Below are 9,331 nucleotides of genomic sequence, written 5' to 3' on the forward strand. Positions count from 1 at the left end.
GCTTGCCCCCCCCCTGGAATTTACATTCTTTAGATGTCTTCTAACAGCACACCAAATTATATGTTGGTATACAAATTTGAACAATCGTTTCAACTGGGGGCCCCACTATTTTGGCAGCGTTCACTCTAAATTTGCCGCCTAAAACGGACTCGTTTCTGTCCACAGCCAAAGCTTTTATCACACAAAAATTGCTATATATGACAGCTAAGACCGTATTTGTGACATTTTAGCAGTGTTGACCCAGAGTTTCTACTGCAAACAAAAAATAATAGCAAAATCTCAAAGTATGTGCGAGTCCCCTAATAAGGACATAAAAGCTAAAGGCTATTTTCATTAATTCATTAAAGGACCATAACAGGCTCTTTTTAAGGTCAGATAAAGCAATTGGGGTTGATTTAATGATATAGGTAAGCATCTACAGATGCAAAAACCGATCAGTAAATCTCAGATTTTGTGTTGCATCAGTCTAATTTTACTCAAAATGCATGCTCAAAAAGCGACCAAATTCGTCTGCTACGCGAGACTTCAAATTCCCCGCGGCGGCAATCCCTTGGCTGTGACGTCACAGGGGGAGCCAGAAGCGAAAGTAGCAACGCTCGGTGTGCGTCTTTGCTGCAGCTATGGATGCAGGCGTGCTCCCGACATCATGCCGAGAGAGTGTGCTGCTGCCGAATGTTCGGAGTTGCAAAAAAAAAAGACTCAGGCTTGAGTTTTTATTTGTTTCTATCCGACTGGGTAACAACTACAACGACGACAATAACACTGACAACAACTCGAAAACCAAGAACAACTACACTGATGTCAACAACAACAGCTTTACACTGATAAACTGTAGGTGGAACACGATTGATTTGACACGTTACAACCTTGATTTCATCTACGACGACAACAACAACAACATCAACTTAAATTCGAGAACATAATTATTCGTCTTCAACAACATAGCCAACAACAAATCCGATAGAACTTCAACTACACTCACAACAGTGATCATGGGCTGCCTAATCTATTTGCTGAGTCTGGCAGACATTTTACTTCCACCCTTGAGAGAGAATGTTTTTTCCTCGTACACTTTGTGCCTCAAACCTGACTAAGAGGATACAATTCTACATTAATCCCCGATTATCAACCCAAATAGGTGGGACACTTCCGTCTCAACTCGGACGCCGCTGTAAGAACGATCTCCAGTAACAGACGCTGATAACGATACAGCTATCTGCTCGCTCCTAAGCCACTCCCCCAGCCTGTATGTCTACACACTGGCACCAATTAAACCTCCAACTGAGCTGTTAACCCGTGGTTTGTAAAAATGTAAAAATATTGTACAAATTACGTCGAACCTAAATCCGCGATTTGTTAAAAAAAAATTTAAAAAAATCTTTATTCAGCCTATTGTCCCATTGCTGGGAAATTCGGATCGCTTCCTCCCAGTGGAAAGCTAGCAGCAATAGAGTCGCGCTACCCCAAAGTCAAGGGATCCATTAGATTTGTTTTTCTTTCTTTTTCCATTTCGTTATTTTCCTTCATCGCTGGCGAATTCGGATCGCTTCCTCCCAGTGAAAAGTTAGCAGCAACTTGTGGTCCAAGTTGTGGAAATTTCCAAGTTGTGGAATGTGTCCAAGTTGTGGTATGTGTCCAAGTTGTGGTATGTGTCCAATATGTGCAATGTTGTGGTATATGTCCAAGATGTGGAATGTGTTCAAGATGTGGTATGTGTCCAAGTTGTGGTATGTGTCCAAGCCCAGCCAGCATGATTCTGCGTGACGCATGCGTTATTTCTGCGTTTTTCATGCGGGGATGCGTACGGCCTCGTGACACCTTCGCTTCGCGCGCGTTACTTTTCGCCAACTTTTACGCAGATTGTCGCATTCGAAACGACTTCACCACGCAGTGTTTAGCACGCATGGATTCAATGAAAAGGTGATTGCAATTTTTGTTTTTCCTAATTTTATACCGTGGGTTTATGCATTTACTTCATGAAATAATTTATTATATTTTATGTTATTAAAAAATATTTACTTTTAAATTTTGGTTATGAATAGTTATTCTTCTTCAAAAACTTCTTTTTTTCTTTTTTAGAAAAAAAATTGCATAAAAACTTTCAATCCGTTATTTTTCAGTTTATCTTAAGACAGTTTCGGTTAAAAAAAAATGCATTTAAAAGTTTAATAAAAATATTTTTATTTTATGTAATGGTTTTCCCATTTAATTTTTATTTAATCATTTTGTTATTACCAACATTTATTTGCTTAATTGTTATCCTGATTATTTTTATCTTAAAATAAATATGATTATTTTAATTTGTATTATCATTATAATTGTTTTAGCATGTAATATAATTATTGTAATGGGGATTTGGTATTGTTGTAGGAATCAGCTTTCCACAAAATAATGTCGTGGAAAAATCTAGGCAAAGCATAATAAATATATTATATGAACAGAAAAGATAACTGAAATCTATATGAACACCCATAACAAAACGATAAAAACATTTAAAAAATTCAGATTAAACAAAAAAATGTAAACTAAAGTAACTTTGAAACTAATTATCTACTCAAAATAAAGGCTGATGTTAGTGGTTACATAAAATTTGTTCTCAGCATATTTTCATTTTATTTTATTTTGCTTTGGAAGAAAATCTCTATGAAAGTTCAATTTCAGGGGAGACAGTTACCTTTACTGAAAAGAGCAATTTATTGAAGTTATTTCCCTTGTCTGTCAGACAATCTCCAACTTCCTGTTGGCAAGAAGTCTGTCAAATCCACATAGAATTGTATCGGCGTTTTTTTGCTTTTTCTTCATATTGACTTGTATTTTTGACTTGCTTATTGGATGCAAGGTAATCTTATCCTTCTCTCTGAAATGAAGATTGACTTCTTTCAAGAATAGGTAAGTTGATCAACTGAAGGAAAGATTTGGGAATTTGAATTTTTGATAGCTCGCGGCTTCGGCTTCCGAGTTTGATGGCAGAGAGAATTTCTCACACTTTCGATTTTTTTTTCGCCTAGAAGAACACTGTTCTATTCATTCATGTTTGTTTTGTCTGAAAGATGGATGAATGAACTAACTTTTCCAAAAACATAAAGTTGATTGATGCAGTGGTTTGTTTTTAAGGAGTTGTGGAAGAGTGAAAATACCATCCGAATCCCGATTCGCGGGTCGCTCACGGCACCATAAAAACTGAATTTTCGTTTATCATTTTATGTCTCATTGTCTGTTTCTTGGTGAACTTTGGTTGGTTCCTAATCTGGTCGAGTCATTGCGGCAGCAGTTGTCAGGAGCTTTAGTAGTAATACTAATAGGCTCTTCATATATCTGTTTTTTTTTTTATTTGTATCTTTTTATTTTTCCACAGATGTTCAACTTTCAGTTTGCATACTGACATAGACTCATAGTCATAGTGGAATATTCTGTGTCTGAGTCTCGGAAAAGAGAAAAATTACCCTTGTTCCCGAGGCATGCATAGACTAGAGAGGCAGGCAGAGGCTGTGTCAGCGTGTGCAGTGATAAAGTTGAAAAACAGATTTTTTTGAAATAAAAATAAAAAATACATCACAGAGAAAATAAATATACTAATTTAGTGAAATTGAGATGCTTATATTTAATAATTAATATTCCAGTTTTGATGTTTGCGTGTTACTGTTACTGTTAGGTTTGGGAATCAATGTGATCCTATTTAACTTCCAAGTATTTATTTTTTCAGAAAGCTTTGACTTGAGTATGACGGTGCTCACTGCTTGTTTGAACTGAAGGTGAAGAAAGCTGAGATGGACAGTGACCTTAACACCGCCACCGATGCCAGTAACGCAGACTGTCGTTCCGTCCCGGCAAGGTGAAGATGAACAGGTATGGCTCGATAGCAATGAGTGTCTCATTCAGAGTCATTGATAGTGACACTGACAGCGTCTTTTTGTTCTGTGACTTTGGCTTATTTTGTGTTTTATTCTTTTAGTTATAACCAGATGTGTCAAACAAATTCAGCTGATCTCTTTTACTGTTTTAGTGAAACAAATGTATTGTTTCCAGCAAAGGGAAAAAAAAATCGGGTGGGGGCGGTTGGTCGATTTTATTTTTATATTTAAATTTTTATTTTATTTTAATAGTTTTATTGATGTTTAACACAGGCATCTCATTGATGAGAAAGTGTGAACTGTGTCCGCGGGATGCCAGAGAAGAGTAACTTTTCATCCAAAGTCTGCAAAATTGAATTTAAAATTTAACCTTTTTGATGAATATTTTTGAATGAATACAAAAAGTTCTAGTGTTTGGAGGAAAACTTAAGGTCAGTTCAACTTTAAACAAGGATTTTTAGTGTGTGTTTGTTCTTCTGTCTAAAAAAAAACAAAAAAACAATCTGCTTGAAGTAAATACACACAAAAATTTTCATCTCCAACTGCTGAGTCCCTACATCTTTTTACCCCATCAAATGCCACTCTGTATGCCCCTTTAAAAATTGATTGCAATATATATATTCCTCATCTTCTCCTGAATTCAAAAATATAGAGATGTCACGTTTACTTTGAACATTTGCTCAGATTGTTTTTTAGTGCTGATGGTTTCTTTTCAGGCCGACAGATTGTCTAAAATATGTATTGCTTCATGTAAATGACTTTTTGTTCTTCTTTTCTTCCATTCAGCGGACACAAGACTACGAGCAGAGCAGAGCGGCAAGATAAACATCAGTTCTTGCTGCTGGAGAAGGTTCTACAGGAGCAGATGGACCTGATGCGACTAATTTAGTAATTGGTCGCCAAAGAATCATGGTGGAGCCTGTGCTACTGTTCGATGTTCATCTTTTTACTGTTGAGTGTGGAAGATGTTGAAGGCACATGATGGATCTGTCGAAGGAGTGATCACTGGTAGGTGGCTTTGAATGCTATTGTTGAAGCAGACCAGTCATGCCTGTGCTATTTTCCCCAGATAACTGTAGCAAGATCTTGTGAGAGTGACATGTTATTGTTAGACGCTCTTTAGGCTTTAAATGTTACCTTGAGTGTGTGCTTTTTGGAGGATGCCAGATGTCATCACGGTTCACGGGTGTATCTTAACTGTTCATCAGTTCTCAGTCATGACCAGTTTCCCATTATCCTGGGAATTCATGCAAGGTTTATGCGTATTGGTCACATTTGTGAATTTAACCAACACATTTTGATGATAAAACTATGCTTATGGGTACGCACAATGATGGGCCTCTTTTTCTCATGTGGGGTGCGGAAAATGCATGCACCACTTTGTTTTCTGTGATCATTGCATCTGTGAGAAATAATGCAAATATTGCTCTGTGGCCAGAGCTGCCATCTGCTAGGTTTTCAGGGATGTAACAGAAATTGCTACGCTGTTTCCTCAAGTTCAAAATTGCAAGTGCTACACTCAAGCAAATAATCACAAACATGCAACAGTGCCTTCTTGTGAGTTCTGATTCTCACTTTGTGTAGGCATCGGATTATGGGTCAGAAAAAAATTGTCCACACTGAATAGTATCACGGTTGACGCTCTCTTCTAACTATGTTTGTGCTTTCCAAATGAAGATTTGTGAGATAGTATTGAATGATTGATGCAGGTCACCTGAGGTGTGTGATTACATTTTATGACAATGCTACACTCAATCACCATTTGCTCTTCTGAAAACTTTTTTTTTAAAGCAAATGCGATTATTGATTTTTGGTTCCAGGTGACAGTATGATGCTTCCAGATTGAATTGTTTGTATGTGAAGAAGAGCTGTCTGAATATTTGATTTTTGGAATTCAGTTGGCTTGTTTTGTTTGTTTCAGATCCATGACCATGAGCTCGGTGTGGTTGGTGGACATGAACTAAAGACGACTACTGATGCTGTGATGACGAAGGTGTTCCATAGGCTACACGGTTGCTGACAGGGGGCTCTGGGGGAGGGCAGGGAAAGAGACCATGGTGTACGCTGCGTCTAAAAGCCATCGACAGTGAGTTGTTTTTCATAATTTGTAAAATCATCCTGGTCCTTTTAGGAAGAAGATAAAATCCATGTCTACAAAACAACAAGTTATTTCTGTCTCAAATTTTGTTCTTTGGAATCAATTTTAAATTTGCCATGTTTCACATGTGAATGATAGTTGTCAAAGCTTTTACGCTTAACATTAAATTGCTAGAAGCCAAGTTCCTGAGCTCATTTGTCAGTGTCATGGATTTTCGACTACATACGAAATAAGGATGTTAGCAAACGGTATGATGTCGTCACACATGCGTCTGCACGTCACAGTACATGTATTATGAATTTCCGAAGGCCCTCAAAGAAAAAGTCATAGTAAAGGTAACTTTAACCACTTGGCTGCCTTATGACGGGTATACCAGTCATGCGCTTGTGCAGCCGCAGCGCCTTAGGACGGGTAAACCCGTCTTCTCCGTTCCGGGATTTTCCAGAAATGCTACGTCACTGCTGACACACAAATAGCAGCCAATGGCTTGGTAGGATACCTCATTCTCATGAATAAACATAAATGGTGACGCGGTTTTGCGTTTGAAGGCTATTTTCGGCCTTGTCGACAGGGTATGGGAGAGAAATCTCGACTCGTCAAAATGGCTAACGGTGACTGTCGACCGGGCCCTAGTAGGGAAAAACAAAGCCGGACTGACGCTACAGGCGGTGCAAATGATTATGGATACTGACAGGGGAAGGGGGAGATCTTCTTTCGGACAATTCGTTGGAAACAGGTAGATGACAGTGATTATAATCCTTTCTTGGAGCGAGCAAAACAGCCACCTGTGTTTGATCCACAGGCACCGGAAGATGCGCCGGGCTGATTTTTCAAAAGTTCATATTTAAACATCATTATAAGCCAAACTAATTATCATTTCCATGATTAGACACTAAAAACAGATTCTTGGTTCAATTTCCTTTAAAAACAACATAGGTTTTACTTACCTACCTACTGCCAGTTTGAAGCTAGATTTTTTTGTGAATTATTACACCCCAAACTCCAATATTCCCTGGCAGTCAGGAATGCACATACCCAAGTTTTGATTGGCAGCGAAAGGGTTAAAACAAATATTAGGGTAGGTATTTTTTTTTACTTCTCTTCTACAAGGATTACAATGTGTTGTAATTTCCTAACTCAAGTATAGTTGGTGTGTTGTAAAAGCGTATGGTGTGTATGCAAGTTTGTGTGTCTGTATGATTTTTAGCAAGTTTACAGGCGTCAGGAAATAAACTTGAGACTTTTCTCAAATCAGTGATAGTTGTTTGATGATCTAAGTTCATGTTATTTTTTGTTTTGTCATGCAGAGGCTGTTCCGTGAAGCTGTACGGGTGCCACAGGTCAAGACCTTGAAGACGGCCGTTCAAGACTGGTTTTTGGAAGCCTGTGATAAAAGAAAGAGACAACAGGCCATGGAAGAGCCTTCATGATTTGGTTTGCAGTAATTGAACTTTGTAATCTCTGTAGGCTTATTTACAATGCTAGTTGCAAAAATTTGATGAATGCAAGATTTGACTCGCCTGAGAAATTGCTAGTGAGTAATTGTATTTCACAGTTCAGGTCTGTGTGGCTGATGGGTAATGTACAGAAGAGTCTGGGGTTTTGTTGGACATTATTTAAGCTAAGCTTTAAACTTCACACTCTTCTACAGATGATGTTCAGTCATGATGTACCCTTTTAGGTTGTGTCAGAACGACAGAAGACTAAACTGGAAGTGCTCAACTACCATTACTATCAGTGGAGACGCATGGATGCATTTGAACTTTTCTTGTGGGTATCCCATACTAAAAATATAGAATACATGATTCTGGAAAAGCTGTTCAAGGGCACTTACACACTATATTCGATTTTTAATACACGACTCAAACCTTCAGGCTAAATTAAAATGAATAGAATACAAGTATAAAGAGTTCAGAAAAGAAGAAAACAAAAAGTGAACAAATAGAAAGAAAAGGTTTTAACAATTCCTTGTCATTTATGGGAGTCGAACGCAAACAACCTAGGCAGCTTGAAGGAGACAATGCATGATGCGGGTTTTTGTTGTTCTTTATTATTTTTTGGAGTTGAGTTGAGAATTTAGAAGCGAGACTAGAAATATACTTTTTTTTTTTTTGCTCTTAAAACCGTTATGATTGGATTTTTATAGATGTAAGTCTTGGTGAACCTGATAAAAATTTAGCCCTTGAATGCAGGCAGTGTAAGGTAAATGAGGCAAAGTTCTCTCCGAAACAGCAAAAAAAATGCATTTCAATTATATTGATCCTCGCCACCTTATTTTGTTTGCTGAGCAGCTGGCCGCTGGAGACTTGTCTATCATTTTGTGAGTAAGCTGCGTGTTTTACATCCATTTTGAGATGGCAAACCTATGTTTTACGCAGTCTGATAAGTTTTTTTTAATTTATGAGTTTTATGTCATGTTTTTTTTTAAAATTATTTAGTTTATGTCATGTTGGTGTGCTTATACATATCAGTGGAGAAGGGGCATTGAATAAGTGTTTCTTTTTGATATCATTGTTCTGAATTTTGACTATTAGCTGGCATTTTACCTTTTGTTTCATTATTGTAGTTGTTACTTTTGTGTAGTGAAACTTGATAACTCACTGCTGCCCATGTCTAGGTTGTGTCAATTGTTTTTTCTTCACTGAACGTACCACTGATTATCAATGATGACATCAGGGTTTTGTTCTGTTTTTTCTCTGGCATTTGAATTTGCTTCAAATCATTGTGAACTTTTTTTTTTCCATGCAAAGTTACTGGTATATGTGAATATGTTAACACACTTCAAATCAAAACCTGAAATGTCTCCTTTTTAAAAGTAATTTTTTTAATTTCTTTTATTTAAATGGTACACATTCATATGATTGTCTCCCTTTTTTTTCCCTTTTTTTTTTTCCTTTTTTTTTCTCTCTCTCCTTCTCATTTGTTTTTTTCTTTCTTATTCTTCGGTTTGTTCTTCCTTTTATCTTCTTATCCTCTTTCTCTTGCTTGTTCCTTGTCCCAGTATGCTTTCACGCCGCCCCATCTAATTATTTTGTGCTCCATCCACATCTGAATTTCGTTCAGCTGCCTTGTCCGAAATGTGTGTGGGGCACATATGTATGTTTAATGTCAATGTTCATGTTTCAAGTTCCTTGCTTTGTGAATTGCATACCAATGTTTTATGCAGTCGTGATAGATTCTAAATGTATGTGTTATCCTAGTTTGGTGTACATTGACTGGATTTCGATCCCTGGAGAATGGGCATTATAACTAAGTGTTTGTTTGTGATATCATTAGTAATCTGAAGTTCAACTATTAGCTGGCTTGTAGAACTTTTTTTCTCTTTTTGTTGCTGTTCTGTATTCAAACATGTTGATACAACTCACTGCTGCCTATGCCTAGG

The 9,331-nt window shown here is 37.4% G+C and overlaps 1 long non-coding RNA gene across 2 annotated transcripts; it reads left to right on the forward strand.

The window, feature by feature from the left end:
• The first annotated feature begins 1,737 nt into the window (after positions 1-1,737).
• LOC138953560 (uncharacterized) lies at positions 1,738-8,071 on the forward strand. 2 transcript variants are annotated; one of them, XR_011451563.1, is made up of 5 exons: positions 1,738-2,889; positions 3,704-3,846; positions 4,638-4,859; positions 5,773-5,937; positions 7,257-8,071. It is a non-coding gene; the product is annotated as an uncharacterized lncRNA (long non-coding RNA). The 2 variants fall into 2 exon arrangements; XR_011451562.1 differs by having other exon boundaries at positions 1,738-3,846.
• The last annotated feature ends 1,260 nt before the right edge of the window (positions 8,072-9,331 follow it).

This window comes from Littorina saxatilis, linkage group LG17, assembly GCF_037325665.1.
Source record: "Littorina saxatilis isolate snail1 linkage group LG17, US_GU_Lsax_2.0, whole genome shotgun sequence".
Lineage (NCBI taxonomy): Eukaryota > Metazoa > Mollusca > Gastropoda > Littorinimorpha > Littorinidae > Littorina > Littorina saxatilis.